Consider the following 10,314-nt stretch of genomic DNA (forward strand, 5'->3'; position numbering starts at 1 on the left):
ATTTAAGAGTGACACGAAGAGTTTCCAAAGCTACTAATGCAACTTTTCTTGCAGTCTGCTCTTGTCAGACTGCAGAGAGAAGAAGTGAAACAACCTTACACATCCAAGGTTACATATGACTGCATTTTCTTCACCAAGTTGCAACAGTGGAAAAGACTAACTTGTACTTCCAGAGGTTTTTAAGCAGTAAGTTAATTTCTTTACATTTCATATTTCTGTTAAACTAAAACTAGAATTTTAGAAAATGTACAGTATTGCCTCTGTTAGTTTTGGGGATTTGTAATTAAAGTCAATGGTAACTGATGTTCTGAAGCAGAAAAAAAAAAAAAGACCAAAAACTAAAAATATTTGAGGTATTTAAATTCTCCTAGAAAATATGCTTATGGATGAGGAAATCTTTGAGTAGATTTTTTTTCAGAGAACGGCACTGATTTATACAACTACTGATTAATTTGAAGTTTTTGAGAACCCTTTGTTTGGTCCACAGAAGGTTTTTCACCTACTATAAAACAGAAAACGCACATTGTAGCTTTATAAACTTGTGTTTGGGATTAGTGTCCTGCAGAGAAGTTCAATCTTGTTTAATTTTTTTAGAATGCTATCAAGAATATCTTTGTATATGTCTTCATTCATTCATATGACGTTTTCCAGTAAGACTGTGCTGAAAAAGTGACCTACAGCACCATGACTCCACTTTCAAACTTTATGGTGTTTTCAGAACAACCTGTCCTCCAAACACGGTGTGTGCTCTGACTGTAAAGCTCAAACTCCGGTCCTCACGGGCCGGTGTCCTGTGACTTTTAGATGTCTCTCTGCCTCATCACACCTGGCTCCAATATCAGCTAATTAGCTCTGTAGAGCTTGACTGCAAGCTAGTGAGGCAATTTCAGCATTTAATTCACTTGTATAGAACAAGGACGATATCCAAAAGTTGCAAGACACCAGAGATTGAGACGACTGCTTTAAATATTTTTAAAGATTTAAACAGTATAGGCTCCTATTATTTCCTTAGCAAATTCTCCCTTACCCCCATTTGAGTTTCAGTATTTGCGCAATCACCTATTCAGATACTTAAATTATTTGTGGAAAATTCACCTATTCATAGATTTTTTTCGTGGGACAAGTCTAAAACTGCATTGTGTCAAACCAACCAGTTCCCCTCCTCACCTATTGGGGCGCTGCACCAAGAACCTCTGAGGGAAGCGACACAAAAACCTTTAAAGAAGACGCGGAAAATATGAACAAAATTGGAGTAGTTACATAATTTCTATTTTGTCTATGGTAAAAGTCCATAAAATACGCACATTTGATTTGGTTTGCACTGTACTCAACTTCCTGCTTTTGGAGCAGTATCCAGACTGGCTGGAGTTCAGATAGGCATTTGAATCGCACCAGAGTTCACGTCAATCAAACACAAGATGAGGTTTTTGCGTTACCTCGCGATAATGTACTGATCAGTTCATGTGGCATAATTAAATACTGAAAGTCTCTCATATGGTGGCCACCGTACTTTCTGCTGTAACAAAGTTTTTGTACGGTTTTACCATGTATTTTAATACCTCGTTTGTGAAATATTCGAAGTTTGAACTTTTTCTTAAGGATAGAAATGGAAAAGCCAAAAAGGCCAGACATGGGCTTTTCATCTCTTTCCATTCCTTCTAAGATATAAACAGAAATTATTTGTAAATTAGGAAAGAGAGAAAAAATACATCCAAACTATTTGGGTAATTTCTGAGCTATTTTCACAGTGTAATAAATTCATCTACAGTTTTGATTGTCTCTCTTTTTTGTGTTGGTCTGAATTGTTGATAAACACTTTTTCACTGATGGTCTTTAATTGTACATATCTGAGATTTTAAATTGACATTTGTGACTGCATACAAAATAAGAGAGTGTATTTGCTTATTGCAAGGGAACGCAAAAGAAACGATTTTCCTAGTAAGATTAGGCGTTCATTCTTCCCCAAATGAACCAGATTTTCTGGCCGAGCGAAAGTTCAGCACAGTACTATCACTGCATGTGACTGTACTGTGCTGTACAGTCACATGCATCTCATCTTCTTTGCTATTTCTGGTGTCATTACCTTTTATTCTAAAGAACTTACTAACTTATGCGTTTTCTTGGGTTGTTACCAACGTACAGTGAGAATGTATTTCAGAAATCTATGTTCAGACTCGTCATTTATTCTCCCTGTTGTAGCTGCAAAAGATCAGACTGGTTTCTGAGTAATACCCTTTTAAACGGCATAAATATTTCTGTCACTGATGTGACAGAGGAACATGGACATCAAGAGAAAGGTGTAATCCTGAACCGAGCTGCTACGGTAGCAGTGATGCACCTCTGACCTTCCTCTCGTGGGTGAATCCAGACCCATGCTTGAAAAAAAAAAAAATTGAGTCAGTTTACTTCACATCTGGCAATATGAGTCCAATAATAAACAGTGTTAGAGCAGAGATGGAACCATGGGGACACATCCCACACACAATTCAAGGCTATTCTCTCACAATGCTTTTGCATGATATGCTTTCATTTGGACATCACAACAGTCCCATGAATTACAGTTAACACTTTGTCAACTTAGGTTTTTTTTGTCATATTATAAGGCTAGGAATTTTATTCATGTTCCCAGTTTGTGCTGCAGTTTAGCTCCCAAGTGTGTGATTGTTATGAAGATAGCAAAAGGCTAGATATTTGCAGCACAAGCTACAGATAATACTGACCATTATACTTTGAGGATGTCTCCAAGGACAAATCTTCTGTATTCTTTGCAGCGGCACATGGAGAAATCTCTCAAACTGTTTTTACTCTGGCTCTGTGGGGAGCCCCAGCGGGACCCAGTGCTGCAGGCAAAGGGACTACATGATTAGACTTGTGATCTGATAGGAGGTCAGGATCTGTGGTAGGCCAGAGACAAACACAGATGTTATCGGGATCATCCTGCAGAGTGCTGATAGTCCTCCAAGACCGTGATGCGGTGAGTGACAATGCTGTCACTCCTCCTGGTTCTAGCCTTCTCCCCAGGGGATCCCAGGCAGATAATCAATGGTGTGAGCCACATTTCAAGCCACTCTGCTGAGATTTACCTTCAAATGGAGCTCATTTCAATAAATAAATAAAAAAAAAGTAGGTTGTTACTCTGAATAAAAAAAGATTGGCCCTAGTTTATCGTGCGTGCAAAGAGTTTTAAAATGGGTGTGCAGTAATTTTCTCGCTTATTGGAGGGTGTGTCAGATAGGATGTGAGAGTCAGAGGCCAGGTTTCAGATTGTGTTCGCAGGCGGTAGTGCCTGCAGCTGTACGGCTGTACACACCTTGAGATTTCCCACTATGTAAAAAATAAAAAAATAAATGTAGTTATTGGATTTGTTATTATCTAACCATCTTTATTATTATAAATGTTATTGGTCAGTTTTACTTTTGTTTATTTGGCAGCTTGGCATACTTTCTGTAAGCTATAAGGATTTACCACATTTGGCTTTTTCTGGTTCAGAATTATTACACGTTTCACATTAATTAACTAGATAAAACATGACATGACCTTTTGTTCTACAGACGCTTTGAAAATAATCGGATAGTTTCCAAATTAGTACATAGAAGTGGCATATATGTTTTTAGGGGTGAAAAGATTAGAATTGGGTCGTTCAGATAACAGTGGAGGAAAAAAAACGTATATAGGTCAAACAAGAGCACTAAAACCCAATTTGTTTCATATTTTTATGTAGGTAAAACTCTGTAAGTTCTTACAGAAACACTGAGGTTTAAAAAAAACAACAAGCATCTCTCAGGCGTATGGCTGCTGTACTAAAAAAAATAATTTTTCCAATCTGAACTCTGTCTGGGGTTAATGGCTGAGCAATTAAGTAAAACATTAAACACAGCAAGGTCAGGACCAGCTTGTATGGAAATTTATGTGGCTGCATAAATAAGATCTTTTATAGCAAACTTTACAAAAATGCTTTGGCTCTCTCGAAGGAGATTAAATGCAAAGTTATCACTTGATGACTTTTATGACTTCAGTCAATTTTATCTTCTATAAAGTGTCTGTGTGGAGTTATGCTAAAATTTTTCTCTGCATTTAAATGAGGAAAACCCTGTGCTGAAAAGCAATGGCAATGGAAGTGGACTTAAATGTTTTTTTTGGATCTGTTTTGGGAGGTGGACAGTCCCAGTGAAGATGTCTGACTTTGATCATCTTGAGAAAACAAAAAGGTGTATCGGTGATACCTCTTGTTTTTGAAATTTGCAAAACTTTTACATTGGACAAGAAGTTTTAGTCAGGTGCTCTGCAATCAGATGAACAGGAGTGATCGCTTTCAGATTAAGACAACTTTAGTTTTTCCAACTAAGCTATGAAATAGAAACATATTACAGAAAATCTGCAGAAACCTGTAGGCAAGGTCACCCAAACTAAGAATAGATGGGATTGTGGTATTTAATGACGATAGCTTCCAGCCACCAGGTCTGTTTGGCCACACATTGGGATTGGCCAGATTACCTGTGGTTTGATGAATACACAACCATTACTGCAACCAATTCTACCCCCGTTGTTGAGCAATGAGGCCCATAGTGAGCCTCCGGTTGAGTTGTTTTTTTCATTAAGATATTTTCAACAGATTTTCTTTACAGTAATAGTGAAGTGGGTTTGGCTGACCTGAAAGGAAGAAACGGAAGCGTCACATTAATGGCGTTATTGTGATTAATCATGAACGTTTAAAGTTTAACTAACCACTCTGTGAAAGCAAAACCCCGCCTCTATTTCCACTAAAGTGGGCGGAGCCAAGAGACAAAAGGCCGCGAACTACAAAAACAAAATCTTACCAAGTAATTTTGGTCTAGTTTCTAGAGCAAATATCTTCATACACTTAAACTCCTAAATCTTGCTGAAAAGTTGCTCATAAGTTTGTTTTCTTTAAGTAAATAATTTCTTAAAACTGCAGAAAAATACTTGTTCCATTGTTAGATCACACTTACAATGACACATTTTTACCAAGATATAAATGAAATAATCTGGAAATGGAACAAGCAATTTTTTAAAATCAACATTAAGAAATTAATGACTGAAAACGAGCTCCTATTACTTGCTGAAAAAGTTACTTATAAGATTTTTTTTTCTTAATTTAAGTGTAGTAAGATTTTTGCAGTTCTACTTGGCAAGATTTTGTGTTTTTGCAGTGCAGGGTTGTGGTCAAGATGACAAAAGCACTTTGTCACTGAGACAGTTTTAGGAAAAATGTTGCAGAATTAAACAAACTTGCACCAAAATGTAAACATTTCTCAGAAACGTAGAGATAGAATCTTAAACATCCGATTTAAACACATTATTTGCAAAGCAAAATTGTGTATTCAGGAGGTTAGTTATGCCTCAAAATGTAAAGACTTTGAATTTGAAATCTCATCTGCCTCTCATTCTCAGCGCACAACAAAATACTTTCTAAAGCAAAACTTGTTCAACAAATTCTCTCTTGTGTGCTTAACAATTTTTGAACATCGCTAATTATATGCTGCTAATAGAACACATTTCCAGAAGGAAACGTTTTCCTGTGAAGTTTGTGTGGGAAAACCAGCTGTGCAGAAAGTCTGAGCCAGACTGCATGCATTTGAGGCTCATTTTTGACAAACCTCCCACTCAAGATGAACTTTGGAAAAGTCTCGATTGACTTGGTCTGTATTCGTATGGAAACGTAAGAGTCAGTTTGAGATGTGAATCATTTACGGTGCCCTGGGAAGATCTTTTCTTCGCAGCTGTGCTTAATTAATAAGCTGAACAATAAAAACTGTTCATGTGTGTACAAAAAATAAAAAAATAAAATATCAGCGGTGTCTCTGCTCTGGCGAGTTGGATTTTCTGCGTTCCCCACATGGGATTCTTCCATTTCCAGACTGAATTATGTGTCAACACATGCCTGCTTCCCATCTTCCCTGAGGCCCTTTCTCAATGCAAAGCTGGCTTTAGCCCCGGCTGACCTGTGTAGTTTTGCAGGAAGATACTCTTGGCCTCAGGAGTGAAAAAACTAAACAGGAAAAAAATAAAAACAAACAGAGCCCCATTCTAAGGCGGTCTTTAATAGTTATGTGGATCCTGATGCTACATGTGTGTCATTTCCTCAGGATTTATTGCATAAATGAAGCTTCAAGAAGATGAAATGTTTTGATTTTTCCTCATTGTTCTTGCTTCAATAGTGGCTCTTTTCCAGCCAATATTTGAGATAAAGCTGCACCGATTGCAGTTTTTTGGCCAATCACTGATCTTTAAAAAGCCTGACCTGCCGATTCCGATTTTGACCAATTTTATTGTCTGAAATGTCACTAAATCTAGCAAGAATCTTGTTCAATGTTAACTGAATTGCAAATGTGCAAACATGACCTGATGGGCTGGTCCATCAGTCAAACCTCTTTCACGGCGGAACAGAAGAGGATAGTGGACAATTTTTAGACCTTTGCAGAGGAAGATAAGATTAGGGGATAAAACCGCCATACTTTTTTACTAGTGTAAAAGTTTCAGCTGATCACCGATTTCCCAAAATTAAAGAAATTTACAATAATAAATCACCTAATTTGATTTAGGTGCTCAAAATGCGCCATGACGGGCCCTCGACGTGCCTCCACATAGACTTTTAATGCAAACCAGACGCACAAAACACGTTTGGTGTGTATGCATCATTAGCCTGGGAGGCAGGTTAAGTCTGGTGGCCCGCCAGGCTTAAAGTGCACTGGGGGAAACCCTGTGTGCCTATGAGGGCTAAAACGATTCCTTGAATGATTAGAGGAAAATTTATCTGCTTAAAAGCTTTGTTAAATGATGTCTTATTATTTAGCGCATTGTGTTCCGCGCAAGTCATTATTTGTGTTCTCACTTTCGCCTGAGTTGTTGACGAAAGCTAAGTGCTAGCTTAGCACTTAGCTTGTAGCTTTTTGTTAAAAAAGCACTTAGATTTTTGTTGACGAAGCTAAGTGCTAGCAGCATAACATCCAATTTTGAAGTTCAACCTGGGAGGATGTTATTGATTGCTGATAATGTCTGGGTTTTTATCATTTTTGGGAGACCAATAATCTTCTCTAAGATTATTATAACTGCCGTGATGCCTGGAGTACAGTTGCTCTTCTCGTCCGGGCGCTGCTTCCTGGTGGCCGGTTCAGAGCGAACAGCCATAGAGAGCGCTGGAAATGTATTATACAGGTGAGCGGATAGACTGAACACTGCGGGGGGCTGTGCTTTACATGGTTAGAGTAAGTGTAGCTTTACGGTCGAACCGGAAAATGAATTTCATATCATCCTTGTGTCAACAAATGGGTGGCAGAACGCAATGTGGCGGTACATAGCTGGCAGATGTGTTTCTGTATGTGACGAACGAAGGTGTCAAATCCCGTCGCTAACATTAACGCAAACCTATAAATGGCTGGGCAAGCTGAGAGTTCATCTATTATACTGACTGAAAATTAATACACAAATAAAACGCTGCAGTATAGACATTTTTTATAAGCCTGAATGTTGATGTCCGATAGTAACACTGCCATCATATTAGATTTACACATTTCATTAATTTATTTTTTATCCAATTGCTTGATTAATGGTAAGAATAATTGATAGATTACTCAATTACTAAAATATTTGTTTACAACAACCCTAGTGCCAATAAAATATAAGTTCAGACTCTGTGAGTTATGTGTTCATTCTTAAACACCAACTTTGACAGAGTTTTATGTATATCTTCTGATAACTAGCCACTTCATATTAAGATTGATTAAGGTTACTGTTAGCACTCCCATAACCTAAAAGTAACTCATTGTGTGTGTTAGGAGCAAGAAAATGACATTTGTCTCAACATATAAGTCCAGTTATCATCCATCTCATCGGAGAGGACAGCGACTGGCTTGACTTTGGGCAAGGGCGTGCAGACGCACAGCATCACCACATGGGACTTCTGGATTTCCACACTTCTCCACGTCCAACTGTAATCGACAGCGACAGGCAGTGAGTGACGGCATCAACTGCAAGCCGGAATACTCAGGTGTACAATGATTCCTCAATCACGACTGTGACTGGAACAGATCGTCGTCCTTGCCGCGTGGCTGTAATACTTTAGACACACGAGCAGAACTGCAGCCCTTTCAGAGGAAAAATGTGTCCGTCGCAAACATGTTTCCTTTGTTTATCAGGAGATGGCAGGTTATTTAGGAGGCGAGGAACAGCTGCATTGTGGTGATAAGGTTTTTATGAAAATGGATCCACATACTATCACTCCTAATAATGAAACATCTCTTTTCATATATCACACATGAAGAAAGTTTGACCTGATCAAAGTTAGGAGACAGAAAGCTAGCATTACAAATAGAGATCTACTTCCTGGGGGTGCTATGACTCTCAAACATTTTGTTAAACATAACCTCACTAAATATGTTTCCACATTAGTGTAAAACAGATCAACAGCATAAGTTGGATTTTTTTTCTAAATCTGTTTTGTGTACAAGCTCCAAGTTAAACAAGAAATTTATATTCAATAAGAAAAATAAACATTTCTGCAAACCTCTGACCTTGAATTTCAATGACAGCTGTGCCTCAAAATTTTATTATAAACGGTTTACTTTTGTAAATGTACAAACACATTAATTAATAAATTGGAATAGTATAGAAAAGATCATTCATTTTAGGAAGTTTGTCACTAAATGAAACCTAATATATGTAGCACCCAAGCCAAGCAGCAAGACATTAACCCTGTGTAAAGGTGATGGAAAAACTCTGGGAATGTTTTTCCCAGAGTTCACCAGCAATCTAATAATCGATTGCTGGTAAACAGGAGAAACTAAGTAATAATCAGTTTCAAACTCCTATACTTATGATTTTTAATTATCGCGGTGCCTCTAGTAAACAAGAAAATATATTACCTACTTTGCCTTAAGAAAATTAATTTCAGCTTTTAACCTTACCTCTCACAATAAATTTTGCTGGACGACAAATTGTCCCTGAAGTTATTGGAACAAACAATAATATTGTTGTTTTGAGATTGAGGGAAGAGAGAAAAACTATAAATCCTGCAAATGGAAATCATTGAGTTTGTTTTAAATTATTATGTGATTAATTGATTCATTGCGACAGGCTGTCTTAATAAATAAAATTTGGACACAACTCAGAAAGTTTGACATTAAGAGAAGAATTTAGTGAATAAAATATATGAGCACTAGCAAAAAGTACTAGCCCAAACAAACAAAAACAGAATCACATTCCCACAAAACAGTTCCCTTTTAAATTCAGTTCAGAACTCGACCATTTAAATGATAAAGCCTCTTATTAAAATAGCAATTTAAAAAAATAAACAAAACAAAAAACATTGCAGGTCTGATTCATAGCTCGTGTTCATTGTGACCTAAAAACACAACTTGAAACCAAGCAGAAAATAAAGTTTACTCACAAATCCTTTCAATTCTCTTGCAGGATGGATGTCGGTAGCCATTCAAACCCCACTAGATGGATGAGCTTGAATTTACTTCACATCATGGCCATGTGGAATAAAAACCGGCAAACTCCACCTTTCTATCCACAGCAGAAGAATCCAGATAATTCCTTTCGGTCCACTGCGTGATAAAAGTATCTGTTTAGCTTCACACATCTGGCTAAGGCTGATATACACCACATACAGCTACCAATAGCTCGCGCAAAAATGCTAATGCTAACGCGCGATTAGCATAATATATTCTAGCACTTCTAGCATTTTATTTTAGCACAGAAATAATTTATATCGACTACTCACTCATCAGAAGGTGAAACAGTCCGAAACACGAATGTAGACCCAGATAAGTTATAACCGTTTCCCCTTAGCTTATCTCTTTCAGCCGCCTAGCATAGCATGTCGGTTCAACCCTACAGGCTAACATGACCTTTCACCTCTCTCACTTAGATCTCGCCCTCACAGATATGATTCGGTTACATCAACAAATTAAATGAAAGAAAATCGAATGTAACAAGTTAAGTTGGGAACAGGACACATTTTGAAATGTGTATTTCAATCAAACTATACTAGCATATAAATAGTTTTTTTTTTTTTTGTTTTTTTTTTTTTACCAATTTTTATTTGTTTACAAATAACTATTCACTAATAAATGAGCTAAGTTTTAACCCATATTACTTAATTTTAATTTAGCTTTATGATATTTACATTAAAAATGTCTAACTCTTTTATTAGTATTTATATTTTAGCCTCATTAGTCTGAAATGAATATTTTAGGATTTTCATCTTGCAGACAATAAAAACATACAGTTAAAATTAGAATAGCACATCAGATCAATTAAAAAACTTTTTTAAAACAAAAACAGAAATGT

General features: G+C 37.0%; 1 long non-coding RNA gene across 1 annotated transcript; it reads right to left on the bottom strand.

The window, feature by feature from the left end:
* Positions 1-2,130: 2,130 nt before the first annotated feature.
* LOC122833139 lies at positions 2,131-9,873 on the bottom strand. The gene is made up of 4 exons (XR_006370930.1): positions 9,746-9,873; positions 9,407-9,569; positions 2,721-2,840; positions 2,131-2,375 (listed from the first exon to the last, which is right to left on the bottom strand). It is a non-coding gene; the product is annotated as an uncharacterized LOC122833139 (long non-coding RNA).
* Positions 9,874-10,314: the final 441 nt, after the last annotated feature.

The sequence above is a fragment of the Gambusia affinis genome, linkage group LG06, assembly GCF_019740435.1.
Source record: "Gambusia affinis linkage group LG06, SWU_Gaff_1.0, whole genome shotgun sequence".
NCBI lineage: Eukaryota > Metazoa > Chordata > Actinopteri > Cyprinodontiformes > Poeciliidae > Gambusia > Gambusia affinis.